General features: G+C 42.8%; 1 protein-coding gene and 1 long non-coding RNA gene across 4 annotated transcripts in view; one reads left to right on the top strand and one right to left on the bottom strand.

Moving 5' to 3' along the window:
* The window catches only part of LOC134485224 (uncharacterized), a 97,575-nt gene extending 83,192 nt beyond the window's left edge, over positions 1–14,383 (bottom strand). For both annotated transcript variants that reach the window (XR_015653253.1, XR_015653254.1), the window contains exons 1-2: positions 14,158–14,383; positions 11,335–11,499 (exon numbers count right to left, since the gene is read on the bottom strand). This is a non-coding gene — a long non-coding RNA (uncharacterized LOC134485224). The remainder of the gene's footprint in view (positions 1–11,334; positions 11,500–14,157) is intronic.
* Positions 14,384–17,164: 2,781 nt separating this feature from the next.
* The window catches only part of Slc16a12 (solute carrier family 16, member 12), a 74,806-nt gene continuing 64,628 nt past the window's right edge, over positions 17,165–27,342 (top strand). The window contains 2 exon segments of one of the 2 annotated variants that reach the window (NM_001437574.1): positions 17,165–17,405; positions 17,977–18,149. The gene's annotated coding sequence lies outside the window, so the exon portion shown is untranslated. 2 annotated transcript variants of the gene reach the window in all.

Raw genomic sequence — 27,342 nt, 5'->3', positions numbered from 1 at the left:
AAAGCAGTTCTTTATTAACTATAATGGATAACTTTCCTTGGTTTAATAGACATATACTAGTTTTTATGTTTTTATCGTAAAATTCTTATCTTTCTATGTCATTGTTCTTTTCATACTGTCCAATGGATAATGAATCTTTGGTTTCTTCTGTTGATTTATTTTTATCATTTTCTGAATGGTCCAATTCCTTTACCTTATCATTAAGGCCAGGTTTTCTGCCTTCCCCTTGATCCATTCTGTTAATGAGGATTTTTGTGGAGTTTTCATTTGACTTATTGAATTTTTAATCTCCAAAATACTTTTAGTATTTCATTCTCTTTATTGAATTTCACATTCATGTACTGTATTTACTTTTTTTTATTTCATTTTGCTATTTGTGTACTCTTGGAATTCATTCACGAGTTTACATATAGCTTCTTAGATTTCTTTGAACAGCTGAAAAATTATTCTTTTGAATTCATTGTCAGAGATTACATTTAATTCACTCTCATTGAAGGCCATTGCTATGAAATTTTTAATATTTAGAGGACTCAGGTTGCTTTGTTTTTTTTTATGTTTCTTGTACTTTTGCATTGATTTTGAATATCTAGGATTAGTAATTGGTTAGATTTTTTTTTTTAAAAAAAAACTCACCTTCATGACTTCAGGAAAGGGCAACATTCAGAAAAGAATTGTCTACAGTACAGTTGAGACATAATTTTCCTCTACTAGATTACTGTTTCGGCTCTAGTCTCAATCTCTGGTACTCCTTCAAGAGTAGAATATCTTCTATAAAATTATCACTGTCAACACGGGGTCCTAGTATGACATATAGTAATAGTTAAATAAAAACACTCACCTCTTAAGTGCTGATTGTTTTCAGAAGTAAAGAAACACTGATAGCACTCTGTTCAATAATGTATTAGTTACTAGGAGTTTGTGTAAAAATTTAAAACAAGTCATAATATGACTATTTGTTAGTACTGGCTTAATAGAGAAAAAATTCAACAGGGACAAAGTAAGCAGAAGGGGCGAGGGAAGGCAAGCGGAAGGGAGGGAAGAGGAAACAGTTTTAGCTAAATGAAAAGAGAGAAGTAAAGACCTTTACAAGATCAAGATGGTGAAGATTCTGGCATGGGGTGGAGGAGAGGCTCCTTAGGTCAGCTGACAGACTGTTTGCAGATGGTGGCTGTTGAGGGAGGGAGAGTCACTCTTTGTTGTAAACCTAGTCTCTGATAGGATGCTCATGCCACAGTGGATGGTCCCACAAACATGGGTGCTAATTGGACTGAGGAGGTATAATAAAAATAATTAAAAAAGAAGAGCATAGAACTTGGGGGAGACAGGTTGGTGGGACTTAGCGAACTGGAGGGAAAAACTCTCTCTCTCTTTCTCTCTCTCTCTCTCTCTCTCTCTCTCTCTCTCTCTCTCTCTCTCCGTGTTTGTAAGCTCAAATACACTGCATCCATGTACGAAATTCTCAAAGATTAAATAATAAAAATTTGGTTTGAAAAAGAAATGCCATCAAATAACATATAATAATCTCTTCTCTCCCAAGGCTGAGACAGACATCTGGTAAACCAGGCCAGCCTCTGTTCTTTGGAAAAGCATATCAGAAAAAAAATTGAGAAGGAAAAGAATAGAGGGGAAAAGAAGAGAAGGAACAAGGAGACGGAGCAAATGTTGAGTTTACCCAGAGTACTCGGATTTTTACGTTTCAAAAGATATCTGGAGTTTTGTGGACACTTTCCCAATTGAACAGAAAGGTAGCAGAGTTATCAGTGGATATGATTATTTTTTAATAAACATGTTTGAGACAAGTTTCCATTGTGTAGCCCTAGCTGGCTATCCTCTAGAATGCACAGAGAATGCACATCTGCCTCTGCCTCCGTCTACAAAATGATCACTGTTAGCCTGCAGACCTAGTATAGACGAGGTCCCAGACTCAGTAAATTTGATCACCTTACTGTATCTACATTTTTATAAAAATTTGTTTTTCCCCCCTCACTTAGTCACACAATGGCTGGAAAAGGCAGGAATGAGTATGACAAACATGGCGGCAGCTACTGTTAACCATAACCAACCGAAGATGGACAAGGATTTCCATGCAGCTTGGCAATCATTTGAAAGTAGGTGACACACGCAAACGATGCCCACACAGTGGTACTTAATGTGGAAAATGATGATTACCTCAGAGGAGCTAATTAGGAAGCAAAAGCTGCACTGCAGCAGCTGGATCTTACGCAGACACTGCGATGGTTCTGTCAAACCCGCACCAAGCCAAACACGACAGTCAACTGGAAAACAGCTCTCAGATGATGTCACCAGAAGTTGGGCAAGCCAAAAATTCTATTTCATAAATCTAATAAAAAGAGCGCATATGAATCCTACTATTAAATTAAGAAAAACAGGGCGATATCACATAGGAAATTGAATAAACATGTAGATGTGAATGAGCAGATGAAGGGCTGCAAATTTGAGAGCTTATTCAAAGGCATTTGATGGTTATTTCATGGAGCTAGAGGCTAAAGGAGTTGGTAACATTCAAACAAGCCGTATCTCTTTGAATCTTCTTTACTTGTGTATATTACGTGGCTAATTCCCGTGTCACGCTGAGGTAGGAAAGCCACCTGCAGACTTAACCATCTAACCCAGCTTAGTCTTCATTCCTCTTTGTGTTGCTGGCTTTTGATTTTATTAGAGTGGCGTTAATGCCCTGCTTGTTCACTGGCATGCTTTCAACTCACTTCCTGGCTCTCAGAAAGCTCCTGATAATGGTGTAGTTGGGTTGGCTTGACTTAGATGGAATTGAAAAAGAATCAGAAACCATTGAAAGGGCCCTGAAAGCTCCTTTTCATCCCCTACCCACTCCCTCTCCCTAACGTGACACCTGTCCCTTCTTCACTTCACTATGCTTTCTGTCACAGTTGGACAGTAGCCAGATCTCACTCAGCCCCACTACTCTAGACAGTTTGTGGATAGTTCTAAAGAGGAGGAAGATGTAATCCCAACAGCATTAGTGTGTAACTAACACAGATTCCTGTAACAAAAGATAGATTTGCAAGAAAGAAAAACCACAAGCCAGACGGAGTGGAGTGGTACCTATGTCCTGTTATTCAGGAGTTCAAGACCATCCTGGACTGACAGGAATGAGAGAGAGTCAGGTTTATAAATATTCACAGTAAGCATAAAATAGGGGTAAAGCAACTCAAGGCAGTGGGGGTGGTTAGGGTCCTGGATGAAGTTTCAGTTCAATAGAACACAGTACATTTTAATGAAGCAACGGGAAAAATTAAAAACCATTTGTAGGCTCTAAAGGCAAAAGGAAGATGTTTGCTCACACACAGTTGGTGCTGCTGTCTCTCAGCTGGTGAGGGAGCCTTGGGAAGCACTTATACTCAACACTTGAGCATAAGCAGAGCTCTCTATCTAGCCTTTGTGACTGTCTTGCTTTTGGATGAGCAGGGAATTCCCTTGTGCTTTGGTTGTCCTCATCTCCCTCTTTATACTTGGGGCAGAAAAGTTTCGGTTTCTTTCCTAACTTCAAAATAGGTTGTCAGAATATTTAAGGCCCTAAGTCTATATTTCGAAAATGAGGTTACATGATTGACTGAACAATGTTTTCATAAAACCACAATAATTAATAACATTTGCTTTATATAGCCAGTTGGCAGTCTTCCACAGACTGAAAACCCTTCTTCCTTGCTGTGATATTTTCCCACATAGAGAAGAGTATTAATATATCCTTTCCAAAGGAGGCAAAGCAAACTCTGAGCACCATAGAAACTTCCCAATAGCAATGTGACCCATCTCTACTGGATCAGTAGAGCAGTGGACAGGTTAGTTCCCCAGTCACTAACCATAGCCCTGGAATGCCGTTTAATTCTAGATTCCATAAGCTTGTCATGTTGAGAGGAAGCTTCTGCCTTGTCCATTTCAAAGACTGGACAGGAGAATATCAGTGCACTGTGAGAATATCAGGTCCCGTCATTCACTCATTCATTCATTCAGTCCATAAGGATACTGGGCATCAGCCTAGCTTCTGGGAACACAATGGAGACCTCAATGGGCACTATTCCTGTTCTTGAGGTTTTATTTGCAGGTCCATCCTGTGCCCCGATGCCAAGCACAAAACTGTAAGTTTACTTAATATGTCATGATGGTTTTTTTTTTTTGGTGATTTCAATATTTAAGAATTTTGTATCTTTTATTTATGTGTTTTTATTTATTTACATTTATTTATTTACCTATGTATTTATATTTATGTATGCAGCTATGTCAGTGAATGGTTTATGTGTGGAGAAACCCTCAAAGGCCAGAACAGAACATTGGTTCTCCTGGAGCCAGGGCTACAAAGCTGCTTGTGACCTGTGCAATGGGTTCGGGGAACACAACTCTGATCTCTAGACACTGAGCCATCTCTCCAACTGGGTGATAATGTTTTTTGACAATTCCATAATGTGGTTATTGTGTATGAATTTTGTAGACGATAACTTCCTGTCATAAGACCAAAAGGTTGGGTGCGCCTGAGGGCAGACAACAGGAAAAAATTCTAGAACAGGCCAAGGCTGACAAGTTTGATCTCAGGAATCTACATGATGGAAGATGAAAGCCCGCCCAAATGCTGTCCTTTGAATGCCACATGCAGAGCACGGCACACATACGTAGCTCCCAACCAAGTAAATAAATATTTTTTCTTTTAGTTCCCTTGTTATTGACATTATGAAAGAAATAAAGAGGGCTCTGATATGAAAGGGAATGGAGAGAAGAGGGCTGGGCACAAAGAAATGGGGTTAAATAATCCTCCCGGAAAGGGGCCTTTGTAATGAGGCTTTTATAACAAGGATGAAGCCTGTCTTAGGCAAGTGGAGGAGTCCTTCCTGTCTCCTGCACTCCTTACCTAGTGTTGAGTGAAATGCTGTGTGGCAAGACAAGAATCCTAGCGTCTGAGGAAGAGAGAATGCAGAGAGCCAACCATTGGCACATCAGCCCAGGGGAGTGCAGACTGTCACAGTGCACTGGGAACCAGAGTAATACTCAGCTGTCATCCCAGGTAGGCAACGCCATCCAAGTGGAGTTTTGAGAACATCCGAAGGCTGGCAGAGACTAAGTACAGAAGCAAGTGGATCCAGCAGGAGGTGACTCGGAGCTGGGGAAGAGGACAGAGCAGGTGAATTGCAGCTGGGCGATAGAGCTAACTGAAAGGAAGGCTGATCCTGGGGTTTGCTTTCATAATTGGTCTGACTGGCTGGTGGGTTGGATGTATGAAATCAGGGTAGACTCTTAAAGAGAGGATGGGAAAGGGGGAAACCTGGGTCTACTAGGGTCCCCTATCCCTTCCAAAAGCCCCTGTCTCCCTGCAGAGCACCTAGGCCACAGCTTCAGGTTATGTTGTCCCTGGCGAGTCACTGGGAAGGTTTGTAAGATGCAGGCAGGTTCCTGATGTAACGACCCTGCAGTGGAGTATTGGGCCACACAGGACCAGAACGGCCAACATGGCTGTGTTAGGTATCAGACGGAACTGAAGACAAAATAGTGTATTTTCATGTGGTCCTTCATTAGCCATCTTCCACTGAAACCAAAATATAAACATTAGCTGTCATGTACACACACATATGTGTGTATGCATGTATGTACACACACAAATATATATACATATATATATTGAAATATCTGTGTGTGTGTGTGTGTGTGTGTGTGTGTGTGTGTGTAGAAACTCTACAAGTGGCTATCCTATTTACTTACATATTGTTGAAAGCCATAAGAATTAATTCTGTGTATTATTATATATAATAATATATTCTGTGGCAGGAAGCCAGCACAACAGGGAACAGTAATTTGTTGTTTAAAATAATGAAAACTAATAATAATAATAATAATAATAATAATAATAATAAATGATAATTACTATTATTAAAAAACAATGCCCTGTCATTTGGGTGACTTAAGATAAACTTATAGGGGCTTGGAGAGATGGCTCGGTGTTTAAAAGCATTCATTGTCTTTCTAGAATTCAGTTCCCTGTATCCGCATCTGGCTGCCCCTCACAACTGCCTGTTAATTCTACTTCAGGGAATCCAACATCCTCTCTTGGTCTCTGTGGGGACCCAAATTCACTCACCCAACCATCCCTACATGTAAAAAACAAAACTAAAAATAAATAAATCTTTATAAAAAGATGCCCTAACGGCACAGAAGCTAGCAGGTTTGGCCATTGTTCATGTAGCTGGATATTCTCGTGGTGCTGGGCACTGATCCCAGGGGTTTGTGATCAACACTTCTGAGCTATATCCCCAGCATTGGAGATTTTGTTTCCTTCAGTGTGTACTTTCTAAATGTATGAAATGAAGAAAGGGGAATTAATTCATTAAAATCGCCACAGAGAATCTGGAAGGCTAAATTAGTCCCAGACAAAGATGGCTGTGTCCGTTTTCCAAACAGGTCCGATCAGTCTCCACTGTTTGTTTCGTGAGGAGTCCCGTGGGAACCATCCAAAGACTAAGAAAAGGCATCTGGCACTGCTGGAAGCAGGTCTCGCTCATTATCATTCAGGCTTCTCTCGAAAGAGCATGTTTCCTCTCTGCTGGCGCATGCCTCTCCCTTCTCTGTGTGGTTACCACACTGTGGGACTCACACGGTGCTGGCTCCATCCTGCTTGGCTGTCGGCTGTACACTTTCCTTATCTCCTCCACTAGACATTGTTGGCATTCCCCAAGGGCAGCCTCTCCCTCTGCTTTAGCTTCATCTCACCTCTCGAGACACTGGAGATTTTCTAAGCATACCTGAAACCTGGACTTTCTTCCCTGGTCGATAGCCTGAGTTTCCAACTGCTAACTCCTACCCCAAGCTCCACACGTCCAGTACTGAACAGTTCACAGGCTGTTAATGATCAGCATACTCCTTCCTGCTGCTGTCCCTTGGCTCTCCCACTCTGGATCTGTTTCCATCACTTTGTTCTACCGACTTTTTCTGTTCTCATCAAACGACCTGTTTGCTCACTCCCGAGTACACCTTGCACTCTGCCACTACAAGTTATCATCACCCCCAGTTTCACCAACGAAGATTGCTTTCTTGCCCACTTTATTGAAGTATCCCAACAAGCCAGCCTCCATGTTACGGACTTTGTTCTCAATTCATATTTCTCTGAATTCTCCTATCAAGAGTTGGCGTGCTGTAACAAAATGATCAGATATCTTTTGAAACAAAATGATCATGGTCCCCCTTTTTAGTTGAAGCATTTTCTTTAAAAAGATATTTTATTATCATTTAGCTTCTCTTATTTGCATGACTGTTGATATTGCCAGTGAGACAATAGATTCCTTGAGGGAGGAACCATGCCTTAGAACACCATTGTACCGTGTGCGGGTGCCGAAGAGACTAGATGCTCCAGAATTCTGTCTGGTTTATGGGCTCTGGGTTCACCCAGTGGTACAAAGGGAGGGCCACATGCAGTAGTTCAGTTTGTAAGTTTGTAAGTTAGTCACACATTAAATTGGCTCAATAGAGACAAACAAATTCTTTTTCTTCTAATACATCACCCATAGGATGCTTCATTTTACTCTAGAGTAATTGAGAAGAATATAAGGACGTGATTGAAAGATGAAGGGGGGTTGGCAAGGTGGCTCAGTGAGTGCAGACCCTTGCTTCCAGTCCTGACAACCCAAGTTCAATCCTTCCACATAGTGAAAGGAGAGACAGACCTATGCAAGATGTCCACCGACCTCCGTATCTGTCTCCTGACACACCTCTGAATACACAAATGAGAATTATAAAAAAAAAAAATTGAAAAAGAAACAAGAAAGGAAATCTGATAGGTGCATTTGCATAGGTTTTTTTCCTTAGTGCTGCCATAATGTATATGCAATGTCTAATGCTGTGTGATTTGTGTTTTCCATTTTGTGAATCAATAGAGTTGTACGGCAAACAGCCATATCTAAGTGGTTACTGATTTTTGCACATGAATAGGTAGTTGGCTGGGCAATTCTGTAGTTCTGATCTGGCCTTGGTGGGCTCACTCACGTACCTGCTGTCTGCTACAGAACAGCTATGCTGTTCTTGGCTGGACTCAGTGTCTGGGCCTTGGAATGAACAACTGGGCTGACTCAAGCCCATGTGCCCTCTAATAGTCCAATAGGCCAGACCACGGCCATGTCTCTTCCTTAGCCGCTAACACAATCACAAGATGAGCCAGCATGTAAGAGTCATGGAAATAGGTTCCACCTCTGGTTTGGAGGAGATGCAAGGCCACACTGCCCAGGGTGTGGAAGCAAAGATGGTGGAGAGAACTCAGCTGCCTTTGCAATCGATTACCCCAGAGTTAGATTCAATTCACAGACTAGCACTGTTTACCAGCCACACAATCCGGTATGATTTCTCTAACTAATCAGTTACTTTTTATTGATAGCAAACAGCTATGGTGAAAATTGAATAAAATAACTTATACACAAAGCATGGGACATCACAGGCGCTCAACATTAATATTAGTAAATACTTCACATGTCCTATCTTTAAAGGGGTGTTCTTGACACTAAGGAAATTACTTTGTTAAAAATAAAGCGTGAGAAACAAAGTACTAAAATGAGACACGCACTTGGAGAAAAGAAGAAATGGCATACTGAATGCTTTTGAATGTAGTAATGGGGAGGATATGTTCAATGTCATCGACATTTGTGTTAATAAAAAGCCTGAGTGTGGATCTATTGAGGTCAAGAAGAATAGATCTAAAAGCCCATGGTTCAGGCCTTGGGAGATTGGTCTCTTTATTTCCATATTTGATTTGGGGACAGTGCTACAGGCAAACATATATTTTCAGTCTAAAATTATCATCAAAAGGGGTTTACCCTTGTCAGAGAATACTGAAACTACATAGAGGTGCCTAATTTGGAAACTTCTGATTTCTAAACAAGAATTCAGCTAGAAGCAGGCCTTTCAGGGCTCTGCATAGGGAAGTTGATGTGCATAGAAGTTGCTTCATAAATCCTGGTGGGATGGATCTGCCAGAGCAGTGTCAGAGGTCATCAGGAGAACTGATTTGTAACTAGCATTCACTTGTTGCACAATTAACTCATGCTGTAGAGATTGATTAAATTCAGACTCTTGTTACCCACAGTCAAATATTAGGCAGAGAAGGAACCTAAATTGGAGATCTTCATAGAGTCCCTCCCCTTGTAGCTTGGGGAAATATAGGAAAAGGGTGAGGAAAAATTATAGACGCCAGAGAGGCTGAGGACACCAGGAGAACATGGGCTGTGAAATCAACTAAGGAAGGCTCCCTGGGGCCCATTGGGCTTGCAAAGGTGCGGGCTCTCTCAAATATGCTACATTTGTTAGCTTGGTGTTTTGTGAGACTCCTAAAGGCAAGAGTGGGGGTATCTTTGACTCTTTAACCTGTTCTTGGGACCTCTTTCCTCCTGATATGAGGGATTGTGCCTGGTCTTATTGTAATTTGTTAGATCATTTTCCTGGGAGGCCTGTTTTTTTCTGAAGAAGAGGGGTGGATCTGGGGGGAGAGGGAAGGTGTGTGGGGAGTGATGGGCTGAGTGGAGGGAGGGGAAACTGCAGATGTATTGTATGAAGGAAGAATCATATTCTGTAGGCATCTGAGGTAGGGTCAATAGGCCAGAGGAACTGTTTCCCCTCAAGCATCGTAGGCTGTAGGTGTCCACAGGAGGCTAAAATGTATTTAGTACTAGCTTCAGTTACTGTGCCAAGTACTTCACAGTTAATATTTGCCATTTAACCTTCACAATAGTCTTATGGGGAAGATAAATTAATGAAGAAACTAAAGTTCTAAGTTGGCACGTCACTTGCCCAAGGTCACCCAACAGACAAACAGTGGACCTGGGACTTGAACTCAGATCCACCTGATAGCTATAATTGGTTTCTTAATGACTATACTAGATTTGGGGTGGTGGATGCTTTATGGAAAAAATTGGGCTGCTTATTTTTAATTTCAGTTTATTCTTATTATTTATTATCTGACTATTTCAACTGTTTGAAAAAATGAAAATATTACACTGTAAGTGTCCATAGGTTAGTCAGTAGATTCTAAATTACTCTTTTACTGAATATGGATTTAATTTATATCATACTGCCCATTGTCCTCTCTAACCATTAGCCATTCTTCCCATTCTGATGGCTTTCAAAAGAAGTTGCAAGCATCTACAGAAGTTCAGATTTGAACTGCACTAGGAAGAGTGCTGTCTGTATTACTGTAGGGGATAGGAGGAGGGAGGGAGGGAAGGAAAAGGAGAGGGAGAGGGATAAGGAGAGGGAGAGGAAAGGGGGGAGAGGGGGAGGGAGGAGAGGGGGGAGGGAGGGAGGGACAGAGAGAGAGCGAGCGCATGGTAATCTCATAGGACAAGAAGGTTATGATAAGATTGAGGAGGGGGCTTTCAGTGGTAGAACTTGGGGGGTGGGAGGCTCAAGTTTTGACAAAGAGCAATATTTCAGGAGCACAGTTTTGAAGGCTGAAGGAAGACACTTTGCTAACTAGCAAAGGAGGGTCATCTGGATACAGAAAATAGGATCAGGAAGATGACACATGCCTATATTCCAAGCACTCAGGAGACTGAGCCAGGAGGATTGTGAGTTCAAGGCTAGCTATATCGTGCAGTCCTGTCTCAAAAGGCAAAAACAAAAGAGAGACACAGAGAGAGAGGCACACTTAGAGAGGCAGAGCATGGGAGGGAAGGGAATGAGATGGGGCACGTGGGGAAACAGTTTCTGGTAGAAGGATGTTGGACACCAGTACTGTGCTGAAGGCTGGTTGTATGAATTGGGCAGTAAGACACTAAAGTAAAGGAAGGAAAGGAGCTCTAGTGACCCCCAAAGTGCAGTGACAGCAGACAGGGCTATAAAACCACCAGGGGGTGTGTGTCTCATTTTATTTCCTGTTTCAGTGAGAAAAATGCTCTGACAAAAGTAACTTAAAGAAGACAGGGTTTATTTTAGCTCACAGTTCCTGGGCATCACAGTTCATCATGGCAGAAGCAGGAAGCTAGTGGTAGTGTTGGGCCAACACTCTGGTAGTTGAGAGTGAATAGGAAGTGGGGATGGCTAGAAATCCTCAAGGTCCATCTGCACTTATTTCTACCAGCAAAGGTCCACCTCCTAACTGTTCCAGAACCTTCTCAAATAGCACCACCCTCTGAGACCAAGTGTTCCAGTGAGTCTTACTGAGGGACATTTTACATTCAAATCATAGCAAGAGAATATAAGAAATTTCTTTTAGTGTTCTTTGAATTCCAACAAAAGGTTTACTAATGTGGAATTATGGTCAACACAATTTAATTTTCTCCCTTACAGATGTTCATGAGGCATCTGCTTATAATTTTTTTTTTGAGAACACCTTACCTTGGTAGAACTTCTTAAATGAGTAGACATCTGTAGTCTGTGGATGGTGGCCCTGGTCAAGGGCTTTTCCAGCCACTCTCCATTCATCACCTCAAGTAATGTGGAAAGCATCTAGACAGTAGGATACCATGGCTCCTCCCAGCTGTCCTCTGACCTCATGGGTGTCTGGCAGGATTGAAAACAGTTTTAGACATTATGAATAGAAGGATTTCTATTGTCATCTAATGGTCAAAAGTCAGAGATGCTTTGAATATTCTATAAGGCACAAGGTGTCTTTAGAGATTAGGACTGAATGTCCACAGTGTGAAGAGTTAGGGTCTCACTCGTTAATACCAAGGAGGGTAATTTTCTCTCCTCCTCCTCCTCCTCCTCCTCCTCCTCCTCCTCCTCTTCCTCCTCCTTCCTCCTCTTCCTTCTCTTCTTCCTCTTCCTCCTCCTCCTTCTCCTCCTCCTTCTTCCTACTTCCTCCTCTTCCTTCTCTTCTTATTTTATGTGCTACTGATTATATCATTTTATAAATGAGAAATCTGAAGGATGTGGGTTATAATATTTCCCGTTTGTACTAAACAGGAAAATATGGCAGAAACATATTTATTCCAAAGTTAGTGTTTTTCTATTATGCCATGACTCCAGGAAGAAGATAAATGGATTGATGTGGCTTCATAGTTTCTAGTCCTGGTAAAAAGAATTTAGTGTCAGAGACTAAGAGAGACTTGATGGAAGGGAAAATTCTGAGAGCTGTTGGGAAGCTAAGAGACAATCACAGCGATAAGTATTTTAAAACTTGACGTGATGGAGTGGGGAGACTGCAAGTGGAAACATCTAGTGGGTGTCAAGTGACAAGAACTGGGGTTCAGGGGAAGGTCAGGACTGTAAGTATCATGCTGCTGACAGCAGGTTTTAGCCACAGCAAGGAGAAGGGGCCTGGGATGTGCTAGGCCAGGAGCACAAGCAAGCAGAAGCTGATTTCTAGGAAAAGGCTCACAAGAATAGAAATGAAGAGTCGAAATGGAATTAATGAATACAATAAGTGGGATCTGGAAAAGGTCCAAGAGCTATGATATCATTTAAGAAGCCAGATAAATAGACTCATGACAAAATAATATTCAAAAATATGTTTCTTAGAGTCCAGGGGAGAATTTCACTATTTTCTCTTACCAATTTCTATTCGATGTAATTGGTGGCATTTTTTTTCATTGTATGTACGATATTCACAGTTATCCTTAACTCATTTATTAGCCTTGAAAATAACATTTCAAATTCTATTCAGGCAAAAGCCTCGACGTTATAGTCCCATGTCCAGCCTTCTGGTAGCTTTCTGATGTTGACAGCACACTTGTTCCTTGTTCCTGGAGCCCAAGCTCTCATTTGTCTTTGCTGAATCCACACATTCTGTTTAACTAAGTAACAGGAACAAATACTCTTTCCATAATGGATGTACTGGAGGTATCATGTTTCTCAGAATCTCCTCTGCAGATTAACTGCACTAAGCCAGGGATTCTCAACCTTCCTAATGCTGCAGCCCTTCATGTTATGGTGACCCCCAACCATAACATTATTTTTGTTGCCCCTTCATAGCAGTAATCTTGCTACTGTTATGAATTGTAATGTAGGTCTCTGGGTTTCCCCACGGTCTTAGGCAACCCCCGTGAAGGGTCCTTTGATGCAAAGGGTTGCGACCCACAGGTTGAGAACCACTGCTCTGAGCTACATGCAGTTTAATTTTCATTGACAAACACAATTGTTACTTATTAGCTATCAGCAGTAGGGCTTTTAGCAGATATGCTGAGCCTCCAGGTTGGGAGAGCACAGGCAGGGTTCAGTGCTGGAGAGGAAGAGGACGAGCAGTTAAGTGTTCCGGTCAGTTGATCATCACAGTGCAAGGTGGCTTACTTGGTACTGAGGTGATTATAGTACCAAGCCTCCTGCTAAGAGAAAACATGATCCAATGACATCATCATAAGGAAGAAATTTTTCCAGGCACACTGACTGGTTGAGGGACCACTGTGGCAGGTTATCACCAGGGAAGGAAAAAGATATAGCATATATTTCAATACATTATGGGCAAGGCAACTTTTGTAGGTAAGGGTGTAGAGTGGAGGTCAGATAATTGAAAAGCACTGAGAGGAAGCATCAGGGATAAAGGAGATTTTAGCTGAACCAATCTATCCTATTCCTGTTGAAGACCGGCAGGGTGACCAGATGAGATGTGGAGCAGTGGTGGAAGAAGAAGAACTTGTCAGATTTGGAGGGTGATCAGATGTGAGGGAGCAGGGATCATGCTGTACTGATGGAGAGGTTCAGAATTAGCTCAGCAAAGAATCTTTGTCAATCACAAGTGCGATATGGGCAAAGAGTGTTCACATGCTTACTGTTGCCAAGCCATTCCACTAAGTGCATTCTAAGTATTAGATCATTTAAAATCTCACAAGGCCTGTTACCATTCTGCCTTGCCTTTGAACGCCTGACCAGTCTCAGAAATGCACCATATCTGGTCTAACCTTATCACCTACATCCTAGCCTGTAAACATCACTGACTAAAGAGCCGGTTGTGATGAGGGATGTGTTTTGTTGCTGACCATCACCGGGAAACACTAGACACAGGTTGGTCTGGAGCCCTTGAAATGTAGCCCGTAAAACAGACTAGCAACAAAAACAAATAGTACGCACAGCCCACGTTTAATTAGTCTCTTGTTTGAAATATAAACGCAAACAGACCACAGTTTGGAGAGCTGGTGACCAGTGAGAATGTAGAACACCTCCATCAGTGCAGAAAGCTCCACCCCACAGTGCTGCTTCCTTGCATGGATTCTAGGCGCTCACCTTTGCTTTCCTCCTAAGGAGCACGAGAAGATGGGCTTCCCTCTCCACTTCCGGGAACTCCAACTCTTTGACGTAACAGAAAGGAGGTTGCTTCCCTCTGTCCACCTTCCCTTCCATGTGGCTCACGCCCATCGCAGCAATAGCTTCCACAGACTGAAAGGGGAGCCCCTAGGAAGCGGCTTCCCACATGGGCTCTGCGTATTCCCGTTGCACTTATGAGTAACCCACAGTTCACACTTTTTACTTTATTTTATTGCCATGGAGATGGTATCATGGAACATTGTGATGTCACCCACGGCGTCGTCATAGCAAAGGACAGCTCTGTGCCAGCACAATAGAGCACATGATGCCACAGAGAAACACTGTGATGTCACCGTAGAGCACTGCAGGGTCATGACTGAGCGGTCATGTTACAAGACAGCATTGTGTTAGCTTAGTGGAGAGTTGTCATGTGACAGTGGGACCCTGTGATGGCGCAAAGTTGTGTAGTGTTGTCACGATACATAAAGTGCAACATTATGATGTCACAATGGAGCGCTGTGATGACAGGGACTTGGTACTACCTGCTTCTACCAATGTTCCAGATAGCCACTAGTCACACTATCATGCAAGTTTGGAGTCAAACGTCACCGCTTATGACGGACCTCCCCTGCACTCATCATCTAAGCAATCATTCTGTCAGTCTTCCACCCTCACAACCTGCTTTATTTATCCCAGAGGGCTTATCACCCTCCACATGGCATTGTGTATTTCAACAGGCCTTGCCTTCTAGTCTAGAAATAAGCGAAATGAGAGGAAGGGTGCTGTCCTTGGGTCCATGCTTTATTCATTGTGCACAGTACAAGGCTGGGTTCTAAGTAGGAATGCTGTAGATTTTTCTGCTAAATGATTTGGTTTGAGAACAGCCTATTACATGGATCACATTCCTAAGCCTTCAGTTTGTTTATTTATCTGAGCTAAGGTTCTGTGTTGCCCAGGCTAGAGTCCACCAGAGGGCCAAAGATGTCCTCTAATGTCCCATCTTCCTGCTTCTGTCTCACACATGCAAGGAATTTGAGCACGTGGCACCATCATACCTGACTTATTTGGCACTTGGGTTGAACCCAGGGCTGTGTGTATGGTAAATAGCATTCAATCAAGTGAGCTACATCACAGCCTGGCTTTAAGAAAATTATTATTTTAATGCATCTGTCTATTTTGTGTGTATTTTGTGGAGGTCAGAGAACAACTTGAAAAAGTAAACTATTCTTTCCTTTCATCATGCATGCCCCAGGAATTAACTCAGTTTTATCTGCTGCTCTCTCTTGTTTTGTCTTTTTTTTTTTTTTTTAAAGACAAAGGTCGTGTTTTATAGACCAGGCTGCACTCAAATTCACCATCCCCATGCCTCAGCCTTCAGAGTGTGGGAATTATTGACATGTACACACAACCAATGACTAAAGTCCCAAAGGTTAAAAATTCTCTCTGCCAGGGAGCAGTCAGAGAGGCAAACAAAATCTGAATACCATCAAGGATAAAACAACAGGGACATAGCTCTTAAACCAATAAACAAAATAATTCTGGGTTTTTGTAGCGGCCCTGTGAGTGGTGACTTTGAAGGAAGTCTGAAGATTCATTCTATACTCCAGAACTTCTAAAAAGAACTGGTTGTCTTACATATTGAAACACGAGACTGATTTGTCCCTAAGAACAGTGTTTAACTGGCGGAATTATTTTTCTCAAAGACAGAGTTCCCAGGCCTTTGACCTAAAGGCCTGCATAGCTGGGGGCTCAGGGTTCGTTGCTGACCCTGCATTTATAAGCTCATGTTTAATGCTAATGAATTCTCCTATGTGTTTTAAACACACACTTACTAATCACTTAGCTCTAAACCAGTTTCATACAAGTGAAGATAGTCCTTAAATTCATTTATAGTCACAGTGTAGTGTGTTAGTGTAGGAGAAACATCAGCAGAAAGGGAAACAAACACAGACAAGAGAGGCAAGATGAGAAAGACCCTTACTGGGCAGGGGTTTTTGTTTGTGCAGTGCTGGGGGTGGAACTCAGAGCTTCAGAAATACCTAAAACGCTCGGATGGAGCACTCCCTCACCCTACTCGATTGTTTTTAAAATGCCAGCACCAGGGCACTGACCTTGGGGGGGATTGGGAGTTGGAGGCCTGTACAAGGTAACGCCTGTACTTCAAACACAGAACTTTCATGCCCAACAACAACAAACCCGAAGTAGAATGTTGTTCTTTATTGACCAGCGGGTTCCCCTTCCTCTCCATTTTTTTTCCCTGAAAGCTTAATTTCTTTTCAAACTTTGCTGTTCATCATAACCACCACCGGGGTCTTTGTTTGAAAAGAAGACATTTAGAGGTTTGCATTTCTAACCAGCTTATGTTCGTCCAATGGAGCATTCTGAGTTGCAGGAATATATGAATACATTCTATGAGCTGGAGTCTGACCTTGTCAGTTCAGAGATTTTGCTTTGCCCTAGAAGAATGCCTAAGGGGATGGCTAGCTAGGAAACTGCAGGACAGATGCCTCCTGGAGGGCGGGGCAAACACCATTTACCCTCCACTGTTAAGGAACCTGGCACCCCATTTTTTCTTCAGCAGGAGCAAACTTTGTTTTTATTTTATTGAGAAACTGAGACCAAGTGAACTGTTTAAAGTCATAGAGTTTGCGAGCGAGTTGAACTCAAGTCCTTAGGACTGATTGATGTGTGCAGTGGTCTGACCAGGGTCCTGGTCCTTGCCAGATGCCGGTGCAGGAGACTTTGAACAGCTTCTACTCTCTGACCATTCAGGGACATAGTCTTCTGGAGAACACCCAGGCACTCCTTTAGTGTAGGTCCCAGGCACACAGGGCTGTTCCAGAGAGAGCCCTGCAAGTCCCTAGTGGGCTGGCTCGTGACTCGGCGGGCCGGCCGGGCCGGAGCATTACATAACCTGGAGGCGCCCCTCCTCCGTGGCCGAGCCCCCAGCGCAGAGCGGATCCGGGGACAAGGCCAGTCTGGCAGCAGGGCAGAGTCACCCTCGGGGCTGGCGTCACTGAGAGCCTTGGTTCTCCGGGGCGGGGCGGTGGGATCTCCTCAGTGACAGTGTCCGGCGGGCTCTGCCTGTGGCCCCGGCCCCTACGGCGCCTCCGCCCCGTGCGCACCCCGCCCCTCGGCCGGACCGGACTCCAGGGGCCGTGGGAAGGGGCCGCCGTGCAGGGGGCATGTGGGCTCACCGTCGCCAGCTCTGCAGCTGTCCCCGCGAGGTGAGGACCCATGGGCCCTGGGATGCAGGCGGGCGGGGACCGGAGAGAGGACTGTGGAGCGCTCGCTCGCGGGGTTCCGGCGCTGTCCCGGTGCAGAAAGCTTGGCTCCTGTCCTGTACAACTCCGTGATACAGGTGGCAAGGCATCCAGTAGGGCGGCAGAGCTGAATCTAGACCTCGGGAGGGACCCAGGCGCTCCATTCTACATCTATCCCTGCGCACAGCCCTGTCTAGACCCTAAGTCTGGCCACCTGTTGGGTTTAGAATGGAAACACGTGCCCACATGTCCTGTGTCCTGAGGTGTCTGGCTGGGTTTCTGGGCAGGTGGCTGGAGAGAGTGGCTTTGATCTGTGTCCTGCGGTTTCCAGATGCACATTTCCCAAGCAAGACACATGCCTGCCTTTCCCCCTGGGTTGTCCGAGTTCTTGCCTTTTAACCCTCTCTTACTCCCCCAAACGCGTGTTATCCTTATGTGGTCTCTTCAGAGCACACTAGCCTTCCCGTTTGAAATGAATTCAACTTAATTTCTCCAGTCGCTCCTTACCCTAAAGCAATCCCGTATGTATGTTTAGTGCAAGCTGATGATTCAGCGTTCCGAACCACTCGCTCGCGTTTTGTCTGGACGCTGGTTCGTTCTTCCCAGCTTTGCTGAGAGCTATGTGGGCAATTCCAGCGGCTCTGCTGACCTAGTCCAGAAGGAAAAATCTTCAGGCTTGCCAAGTTCAGGAAGACCCCGTGGCTACAGGTATCCGAACTCACTACCTTTTGAAATCTGCAGCTGCTGACTGTGTAATTTGCCTTCCCCGGAAAAGTCACAGTAAACTACAGTTTATGGCATGCTAGGCACCCGTGATGCCAGGCCTCTGACTGTAGAAAGTATGAGCGTTGGTGGAATCAGTTACTGAGTGACTGGACTCAATCCCTTATCACTCACAGGATCTTAGAATTGAAAGGAGTTTTAAGAGAATCCACCATATTCAAACCCCTAAGCGGAATAGCTTGGGAAGCCCAGAGGACTGTCAAAACTCATATCTTTAAATGAAGACAGGACCAATGTTGAAGTCAGGCTTCCTCTCTGTCTTCCTGGTCAGTGTTCAGGGCATTTTGCCTCTATGCATTTTAACAACTCCTGGCACCACATGGCTAGAATGGCCCAAGCATATAACTTTCCTAACCTTGTTTTTATTCTCATCTGCTTTTAACCTGTGAGAGTTCTGAACTAGATGAGAGGTTGATTCAGTCAAACCGCCTTTGTTGTGTTGGTGTTAGAGGTGGGTCAAGCTGGTATGAGGGTACACAGCTGTGATTCCAGCATGTCAGAGACGGAGGCAGAGGATTCTTGGGAGTTCAAAGTCAGTCTGAGCTACAGAGCGACTATCAGGCTAGTAAAGGCTACATTGGAAGACCCTATCTCACAAAACAAGAAACAAACAAAACAAAAACAAACAAACAAAAACAAAAGGAAAGAAAGGATGACCGGAAGAGAGACAAGTGGACAGAAAGAAGGAAGGAAGCAAGGAAGGATCCTCCTGTTTAAGTAATGTTTAAAATTCTTCCCATATCAAGATGAACATACTGATACTTCCCAAATAAACTCCCAGAAAGGTCAAGGGTGAGTTGGAGGAAGGTTCTTCTACTGGATCTCGGAGTCCTGATTCTGGGCTCCCTCTGGTGATAAGTAGCTAGTGATGAAGACATGAACTGAGTGATTTGCAACGCCGAGCTGAGCTGTTGCAAGAAACGTGGCCTGGAGGTTTGTCATGAGTAACTCAGTGATCCGGAACAGAAGTCATGGCTTAAATTTTAAAACTGTGGACTGACTTAGTTAATACCACTGCAGCATATTGCATACATTTTTTTTCCCAATTTAATTCAGTGTAACAGTTATTGAGTGCCAAATGTATGCTCGGTGCTTTTCTGAGCATTTGGTAGGTGTTAGTGAACAAAACGAAGGACTTTGGCCCTGAAAGCTCAACTTGAAACTCATTAATCAAAAATGATTCTGTTAGCCGGGTGGAAGAGAATTTCAGTTTTATATTCAGAAGGGAAGCGAATGCCAGTGTTCTGTCTTCAGATCAAGTCATCATGCTGGTCTTATAATCATGGGAAACGAACAACTTTGGGCGTTCATGAACTGACTTGGCTATACGGTCATGTGACTTATTGGTAAACCTGTCACCATGGTAATTTTTCTCTTTGAATTACACACATTCCAGATTTAACATTCTCTCATTCTCTCAGCTGTATTTTCTTCAAACAGCAGAGTTTGCAAGCTTAGGCATGTCTGTTGTTGTTAATAGTGACTTACCGAAATGATCTAAATGGACTTGGCAGTGTTTTGGTCATATAAAGCCACGTCGGAAAACAAAAGTGGTCAGTGCAGTGTTTGGGATGTCTTTTCATTCTTCACTTAATCCTTTGGTTATTTTAAAAGGTATCAAACTGGAGGGTATTTTCTTGTGACTGAGCACCTTTCACACCTACCTAAAAACTCACCCATTGCTCTGGTAATGATTTAAGTGAGAAAAATCAAATTACAGTTGAAGATGTTGGAGGATTTGAGCACAATAAAGATTCCCTGTTTTATGTACCTCCTCTCTCTCTCTCTCTCTCTCTCTCTCTCTCTCTCTCTGTGTGTGTGTGTGTGTGTGTGTGTGTGTGTGTGTGTGTGTGTGTGTGTCCGCGCGCGTGTTTAGAGGGTTTAAGCCTGCACAGGTGAGCTTACCCATGCATCTGTGAGCAGAGGCCAGAGGTTGGTGGTATTGGAATGCCTTTCTCACTCTCTACCTGATCGATTGATTGACTGAGTGATTGATTGATTTGCTTGAAGCAGGTCTTCTCACATGACTTGGAGCTCACTCTCTGGGCTAGACTGACTGGCCAGAAAGCCGAGGGCATCTTCCTGTTTCCACTGCCCATCACCGGGAATAGCAACAAGTGCTGTCACATTCTGCTTTTACTTGGTGTTGGGGACCCCAACTCAAGAGCCTCATGTTTTAGTGGTAAGGGATTTACACACTGAGCCTTCTCCCCAGCTCCCTTGTTTCTATGTTTAATTCCTCCTACATCAAAGGATATTAGGACATCTCATTATCTAACAGGACACTATTTCAAGTGACCTTTATGAAATACTTAGGTAAGGTCATGATTTCTAATGTTTGCTACACTGCTTGTCTCTTACCTTTTTTTTTAAGACATGGTCTCACTATGTAACCCTGGCTAGCCTATAGACTGGGATAGCCTCAAACTCACAGAGATTCTGCCTGTTGCCTCCCAAGTGCAGGGATTAAAGGTGTGTGTCACCATGCCTGACTGTTTTCTCAATTCACTTACATTTATTCCATCATAGATAGTCCTGGGGGAGTGAATTATTGTCGTCAGATAGAATGTTGCATGCCACCAACTATTCCACAAGCACATTAATTTGTTGAATTAATAGAAACTTATTGGACTACTTAGTAATAACTTGTGTAACTGGTGGTGGGAAGGGCTATAATGACAGAATACACGGCTGAAGGCTGAAGTGGGCTACAGTCTGGCTTTGAAGAAAAGACAGTAAAGGCCTATCAGTGCTACCATGAGAGGCAGAGAGCTTGAGAGTGGAAAGGGAGGAGCCTGTGTGTAGGCTGTGAGGTGTTAAAGGTTGGGGAAGACCTTAACAGGTACATGGATACATCTCCGTGGCTCCATGAAAGGTTAATAGCACAGTTAAGCTTTGTTTCCAATTTCTATGGTAGCATTGAGGATTGAACCCTAAGCCATGCCTGCTGTGCAAACACCCAGTGACTGAACTAGCCTTTAGTCCCACTGTCTTCCTTCTACTTGAAAAAAGTTAACTTGAGAATTTCATACATTGTATTTTGATTATATTCACCCCTCTCCCAACTTCTCCCAGATCTACCACCCATTCTATACCCACCTTTGTGTACACACACACACACACACACACACACACACACACACACTTAATCTATGGAGTTCAATTTGTGCTGCCTATTACAGTCTTGAGTATGCTTCCATTTGTTGGAATGGTGGGTAGTCAACCTGGGGACACACCACTGAAGGAAGCCAATTCTCTATCTCTTGACAGCTATCAATTAACAATAGATCCCCAAATGGAAGTTGGACTTCATGCCCACATCTCCCCTTCTTGTTGAAATTTTGTTAGTTTGATCTTGTGCAGTACTCAGCCCCAGATGGGACATCTATACTGTGCCCCTTCTTCTCTAAAGACCCATAGGATGTCTCAGAAAAGGCAAAAGCAGGGGCAGAAAGATTGTAGGAGCCAAAGAAGGTGGATGACCACCTCCAAGTTATTATAATGTACTACCCGAGGAAATTAGCTTATAAAGAGAAAGGTTTATTTTGGTTTGCAAGTTTTGGAGATTATAGTTCAAGATGGAGTATACACACTGATGTGTGTCTTAATGTGGGCACGCATGGCAGCTGTCTGGGAGTGCACGGCAAAGGAAACTGTTCACTGTATAGAAGCAAAAATAAAGAATGGGTAGAGTTTCATAATGCTCCTCAAAACACATTTCTAGTAACCTAGGGATACCCTATAAGACCCTACCTGTCAATTATTCTGGCACCTTCTATTAGTATTACTTTAGAGATCAAACCTTTAACTCATAGACCTTGTGTGGGGTTGATCAACAACACAATTATAACAGTCCAAGAAGGTCAGACAAACTAACAAGGCATCAGTGCACAGTCCTTGAAAACAGTAGACGCAAGTTACAAGAGGTCACACAGGTATGACTTCAGATGTTCAGAGAAACAAATTCATGAGTTAAAAATGGGATTGTAATCCAGGAATGGAGGTGTGTGTGGGGGTGGGGGTGGGGTACTGGCAGAGACTGGAAATGGTGCAGGGTTCCTTAGGATGATGCCTTGCACCTTGCAGCTTGATGGTGACGCTGCTTGCAGAGGTTATGATTGTACTAAAGCTAATGGACTGAACACTTCAAAATGGCTACTGTGGAGTCAGGCATGCAGCTTAGTGTTAGAACAGTTGCTTGGCATGACTTGGCGTGACTGAGGCTCTGGGCTCAATCTTTGGCGACATGAGAAGGTGAAAATGGAAGATGATGAAGTTGGAGTTTAAAACATGATCTGACATTATTTTGATTGGTTAAAACACTTGGTTTGCAAACATGTGTTACAACACAAATCCCCATAACTGGTGTCAATCACCCTGCCTGTGAGAGGCTGCACCTTCGGTCCTAGTGCTGGGGAGTTACAAGTAGCTGGGCCACTGGGCGTCTCTCACCAGCCGATCTTCATACTGGGGGAGTTCTAGACCAGTGAAAGACTTGTCTAAAAAGGATTCAAAGGTACCTGAGAAGTGCCACCCTAACTTGTCTTCTAACCTCCACACCCCCACACATATGCACCTGCACATACATGAACACACACATACAATGAAATATCACAAAGTTTAAACAAGTCAACATGAAACTCTACAACTGAGACATAGAGTGGTCAGCTATCAAATAATAGGGAAGCGGAAGCAGAGTAAAAATATGTAGGACTTTGTACTCAGCTGCTTTTGCTTTTATAATTTCTTTAAGGTTCCGCTTCATTTTTTTTTAAAGAAATAAAAACAAGAAATGTGAATTTGGTTTAACCAACTGCACACAGAACACCAGTCATGACTCCATACACAAAGGCTGGCAAATTAATTTACCTTCACTCCCACAAAAGCTGGAAAGGAAGCTGAAAGGATCATGTCAGCTTTTCTACTTAGTTCTAGCCTGGTTGCTTCCTTTGAGAGCTTCTGTTGTGTCAGATTCTGAGTTTTCTCTGTATATTCCGAGAATAACTCATGTTTTGGCATCTGCATGCGCCTTCCTGTTTATCGGCCTCTCAAGGATACAGAATTATGTACTTAAGATTATATGGGAGCCCTGAACCCAGTCTTCAGACTTCTAAATCACTATAAAAGTCAACAGTGTATTTCCCTCCAAACCCTGGGTGATGACCCCTTATTCCACTTTGGACACAGAACATCAGCATAATATGTTAATTATGCCAACCCTTAAAGCTCACCACCCCAAACCTTCATACGCTGAGACTCTTCAATATATTTTTGAGTGCGGTTTAGCATTTCCTGGATTATCTGCCCTATTACAAACTGAGAGAGCAACTGCTTATTTCGGGGAAAAACTAGTATTGTTTCAGCAACTCCGTTTCACTTGATGAAATGTTTTCCATGGACATGAGATCATATTTATCTATTAAAACCAGCTGCATTTCTCAAAATAGCAATTTCAGCTCTCTAAATCTGGAATTTCAAAAGAGTCATATAGTGGCACACGGAGGAACCCACCAAGATTCAGAAACTTGCTCTCACAAAAAAAAAAAAAAAAGGCTTTAAGAAAGAGAACCTCGGGTAGACAACTATCACATCCAGTGTTAATGGTTAGGATTCAGTTCTTACAAATGGGGAATTCAAAGCCACAGGTGTAATTAATTGGTATCTCAATGGTTTGTTCTGGTTTGACTCTTGACACCTTTATATCCATGTGTCCATTCAAGTCTCCATGCCAGTGGTACTCAGTGCTGTCTATACATTAAAATCACCAGAAGGGACAAAAATATGAATGTCCCCATCCCCAAATCTTCCCATTACGTAGGGAAGGTAAGGGCATCAGGAGTTTATGAAACTCCTGTGTAACCATGGCCATTGATCATTGATCTAAATATTTAATAATTTTACATTATTTCAAAAAAATATTGAAGCAAATAGTTGCTATGATATTTTCTTTTAAAAAAAGATTTTTTTATTATAGATAAGTACACTATAACTGTCTTCAATCACACCAGAATAGGGCATCAAGAGACCATTGCAGATGGTGGTGAGCCACCATGTGGTTGCTGGGAATTGAACTCAGGACCTCTGGAAGAGCAGTCAGTGCTCTTAACCACTGAGCTATCTCTCTAGCTCCGCTATGATATTTTGTAAGCCTGTCTTTTGGGGGAGCATTTTAAAAACGTCTGATAAAAAACGTAAGTGAAATTTTTCTTTTACTTAAAACATTTTCTTTTTATTATATAGCCCCTTTCCATTATGTGGAGAGCCTTGCTCAGTGGTGGAATGGATTTTCCTCTTCTGTGGAATTCACTAAGCTAATTTTTATATAAGATCCAAACAACAAATTAACTATCCCAATCTGTTTGTCTATTGCTACAAAATGGCTGAAGCTGGATGACCTATAAAGAAAAAAGGGTTTATTCAGGTGACGGTTTTGGAGCCTGAATGTCCAAGATCAGTAGAAATTATTTGTTCAACCTCTGGTAGGCTATGCTGGGCTGCATCGCGTCATGGTGGATGGTATCATGGTCAGACTGCATGTGAGAGGGAGAAGTCTCATAGGGAACTGTCAGGATGCTGAAGAATGGTTATGGGAGAAGGCTAGACCACTCTTTCTGAACTAACTCATCTGACAAGACCAGCATCAATCGTTTCCAAGAGCTCCCAGTGACCTATTTCCTTCTATTAGGTCTACCTCCTGGTGGTTCTGACCCTCTTAATATTGTCATACTGAGGATCCATGGCCTTTGGCGGGGCGATTCTCATTTAACCATGGTACTCACCAAGCTACATAGTCATAGTTTACCAATCAATTACTTGGCCCGCCTTGCTTTTTGTGGCTTTGGTAATTGTTTTTCACACAGGCATAATTTTGAGACTAATACCCTGACCTTTGTCTCTGTAATAATTGCTTCCTCTAAAATATCTTTAAGGTATTTCTTCCTCCTCCTTTCCTTCCCTCCCCTTCCTTTTTGCTCTTTTACAGGGATTTACACTAAGGCTGCTTGCCAAGTCACTGGATAGCCCAGGCTAGGCTCTAACTTCTGACTCAAGCCTTGATTTTCTTAGTGCCAGCATAACGGGTGTCTGTCACTGTGCCTGGCTTTTGTCATCTATTTCTTTAAACTGACTGAGTTGTAAACCTGATTGGTCAAACTTATCTCTGCATACCTCCTCTTTTATTTGACTGCATCAAAATAGGTTTTCGAAATAGAGGACTTTTATGTAAGCAAGATATACTGGGCTCTTATAGGAGAGAAGTTTAAATACTGTCCTGCGTGACTAAACGATCAGTTAATTTTAGATTGTGCTTGTTCTTAGGTTTTACATCTTTGAGAAAATGTGGTGAGCTGATTAACATAGAACCTGGAATATGGACAACAAACAACAGTCAAAATCTTGCTAATGGAGCTACTTAGAACTAACCATGGTGCTAGGGGTGTGCTCAGTGGCAGAATGCTTGCCCAGCGAGTGTGGAGGCTTTGATTCTCAGTACCAAAAGGAAACAAAGAACAACAGCAAAAACAAAACAAAAGAACCATACAACCAAGAATACATTTTTTGTTTCACTAAGGTTAATGATTGATAGTAACACTTCTCTTTATATTCTTGGTGCTCAGTGTTCTGCAGGGCATTTAGTAGAGACAACAACAGACAGCTTGATATTCTGAGCAAGGAAGCCAAATTTTGAGCACCATGTACTAATACAGTCGGTTGAAATCACATGCCTGGTTGTGATTAGCTGGGGAAATTGCAAGAGAGAACAGAAGAAAATAGCAAGGCTGTGTCGCTAATGCACCTAGCCATGTCCTGGCCATTATACTTTAAAGAAAGTTCTCAGTCTGGCCATATGTTGACTCTTCCCACTGGACCAAGACAGGGTGCAGAGAACTTATCTTATTCATACTGTCACTGTAGAACTTTGGAGGGAATTTTTTGTAGATATGTGCCATGTCTATGTAATGAATAGTGTCATCCTATGGATAATTTCCGTGGTGGTTCCTACTTAACCAGCTTTATTAACTGCCATGGTATGTGCAATGGCTTGAATATGGCTTGTCCTGAAAACCAATGCAGAAGTCGTTCCTCTTATGAGATACAAAGGAGTGGACCACATTGGATCTCTAGGAGGTGTTAGCATTCTGCCTTTATGAAGTGGTCAGTCTATCATGTAATTAATAAATTAATGGATGCAAAGGTCATCTCTAGGATGGGTCTGCTATATAATTCATCTATGTCTCTTACCATATTTCATCTTTATCATATGACACTTTTAACTCCTTTAGGGCTTTGCCACCAAGGAAGCCATCACCAAATGAAGTTCTCTGACCTTAGACCAAAGCTGTGCGTCAAATAAGACTTCTTTTCTTTATAACTCTCTTAGTCTGTGACACTGTCTTACCACAACAGAAAACAGACTTAGTTCCTTGACTTATGGCTAAATGTTAAATATCTCTGTTGAATAAATAAAATAACATATCATGAGTGGTCAGAAGAAGAGACTTCAGCACAAGAAAGGGAGAAGCATGACTCTGTAAGGAGGAAGGATAAATAGGAGAGACTCCTGTCATGGAATCCAGGAGAGCAGTTTCAAAACGTAGAAAGACAGGTGCGTCACTACAGAAATGCCAACTGGTAAAGAATACAGATTAACCAGTGGATATGAAGGGTCATTGGTAGTAAAGCCAAACCAGCTTGAGTGGCATTTAGGGGAGGCAGAAAACGAAGACTGTTCTATAGAGGTGGGAGGGTGACAGGGCAGGGAGAGGCTGTGTACAGCTACGAAAGAGGCTAGGCTCCAGAAGGGAAGAAAATGACTTATGGTAGTGGGAGAGGAACCGTATTAACAAGTTGCAGCATTATGAACATTGAGAACCACTGCTTTAAGGAGACAAAAGGGAGAACAGGGCCAGCTAGTTGGATGGGTAAAAGAGTGGTGAGGAAGGGATTTATGAACTTAAGCAAGTTGAAACTCAAATACAGTGGGAATTACCTAGCTTGAAAGCTGAGAATGAAAGGTCTGAGAGGGATACTCCATGCTCACAATCCTAGATTTCAGAAGGGTTGTTGTCTGTGACAATTGGTCAATAGTACGACTTACAAATACACACCTGGGACAGTC

This window comes from Rattus norvegicus, chromosome 1 (genome assembly GCF_021556685.1).
Source record: "Rattus norvegicus strain SHRSP/BbbUtx chromosome 1, alternate assembly SHRSP_T2T, whole genome shotgun sequence".
Classification (NCBI taxonomy): Eukaryota; Metazoa; Chordata; class Mammalia; order Rodentia; family Muridae; genus Rattus; species Rattus norvegicus.
This window is presented reverse-complemented; position numbering and strand designations above follow the sequence as displayed.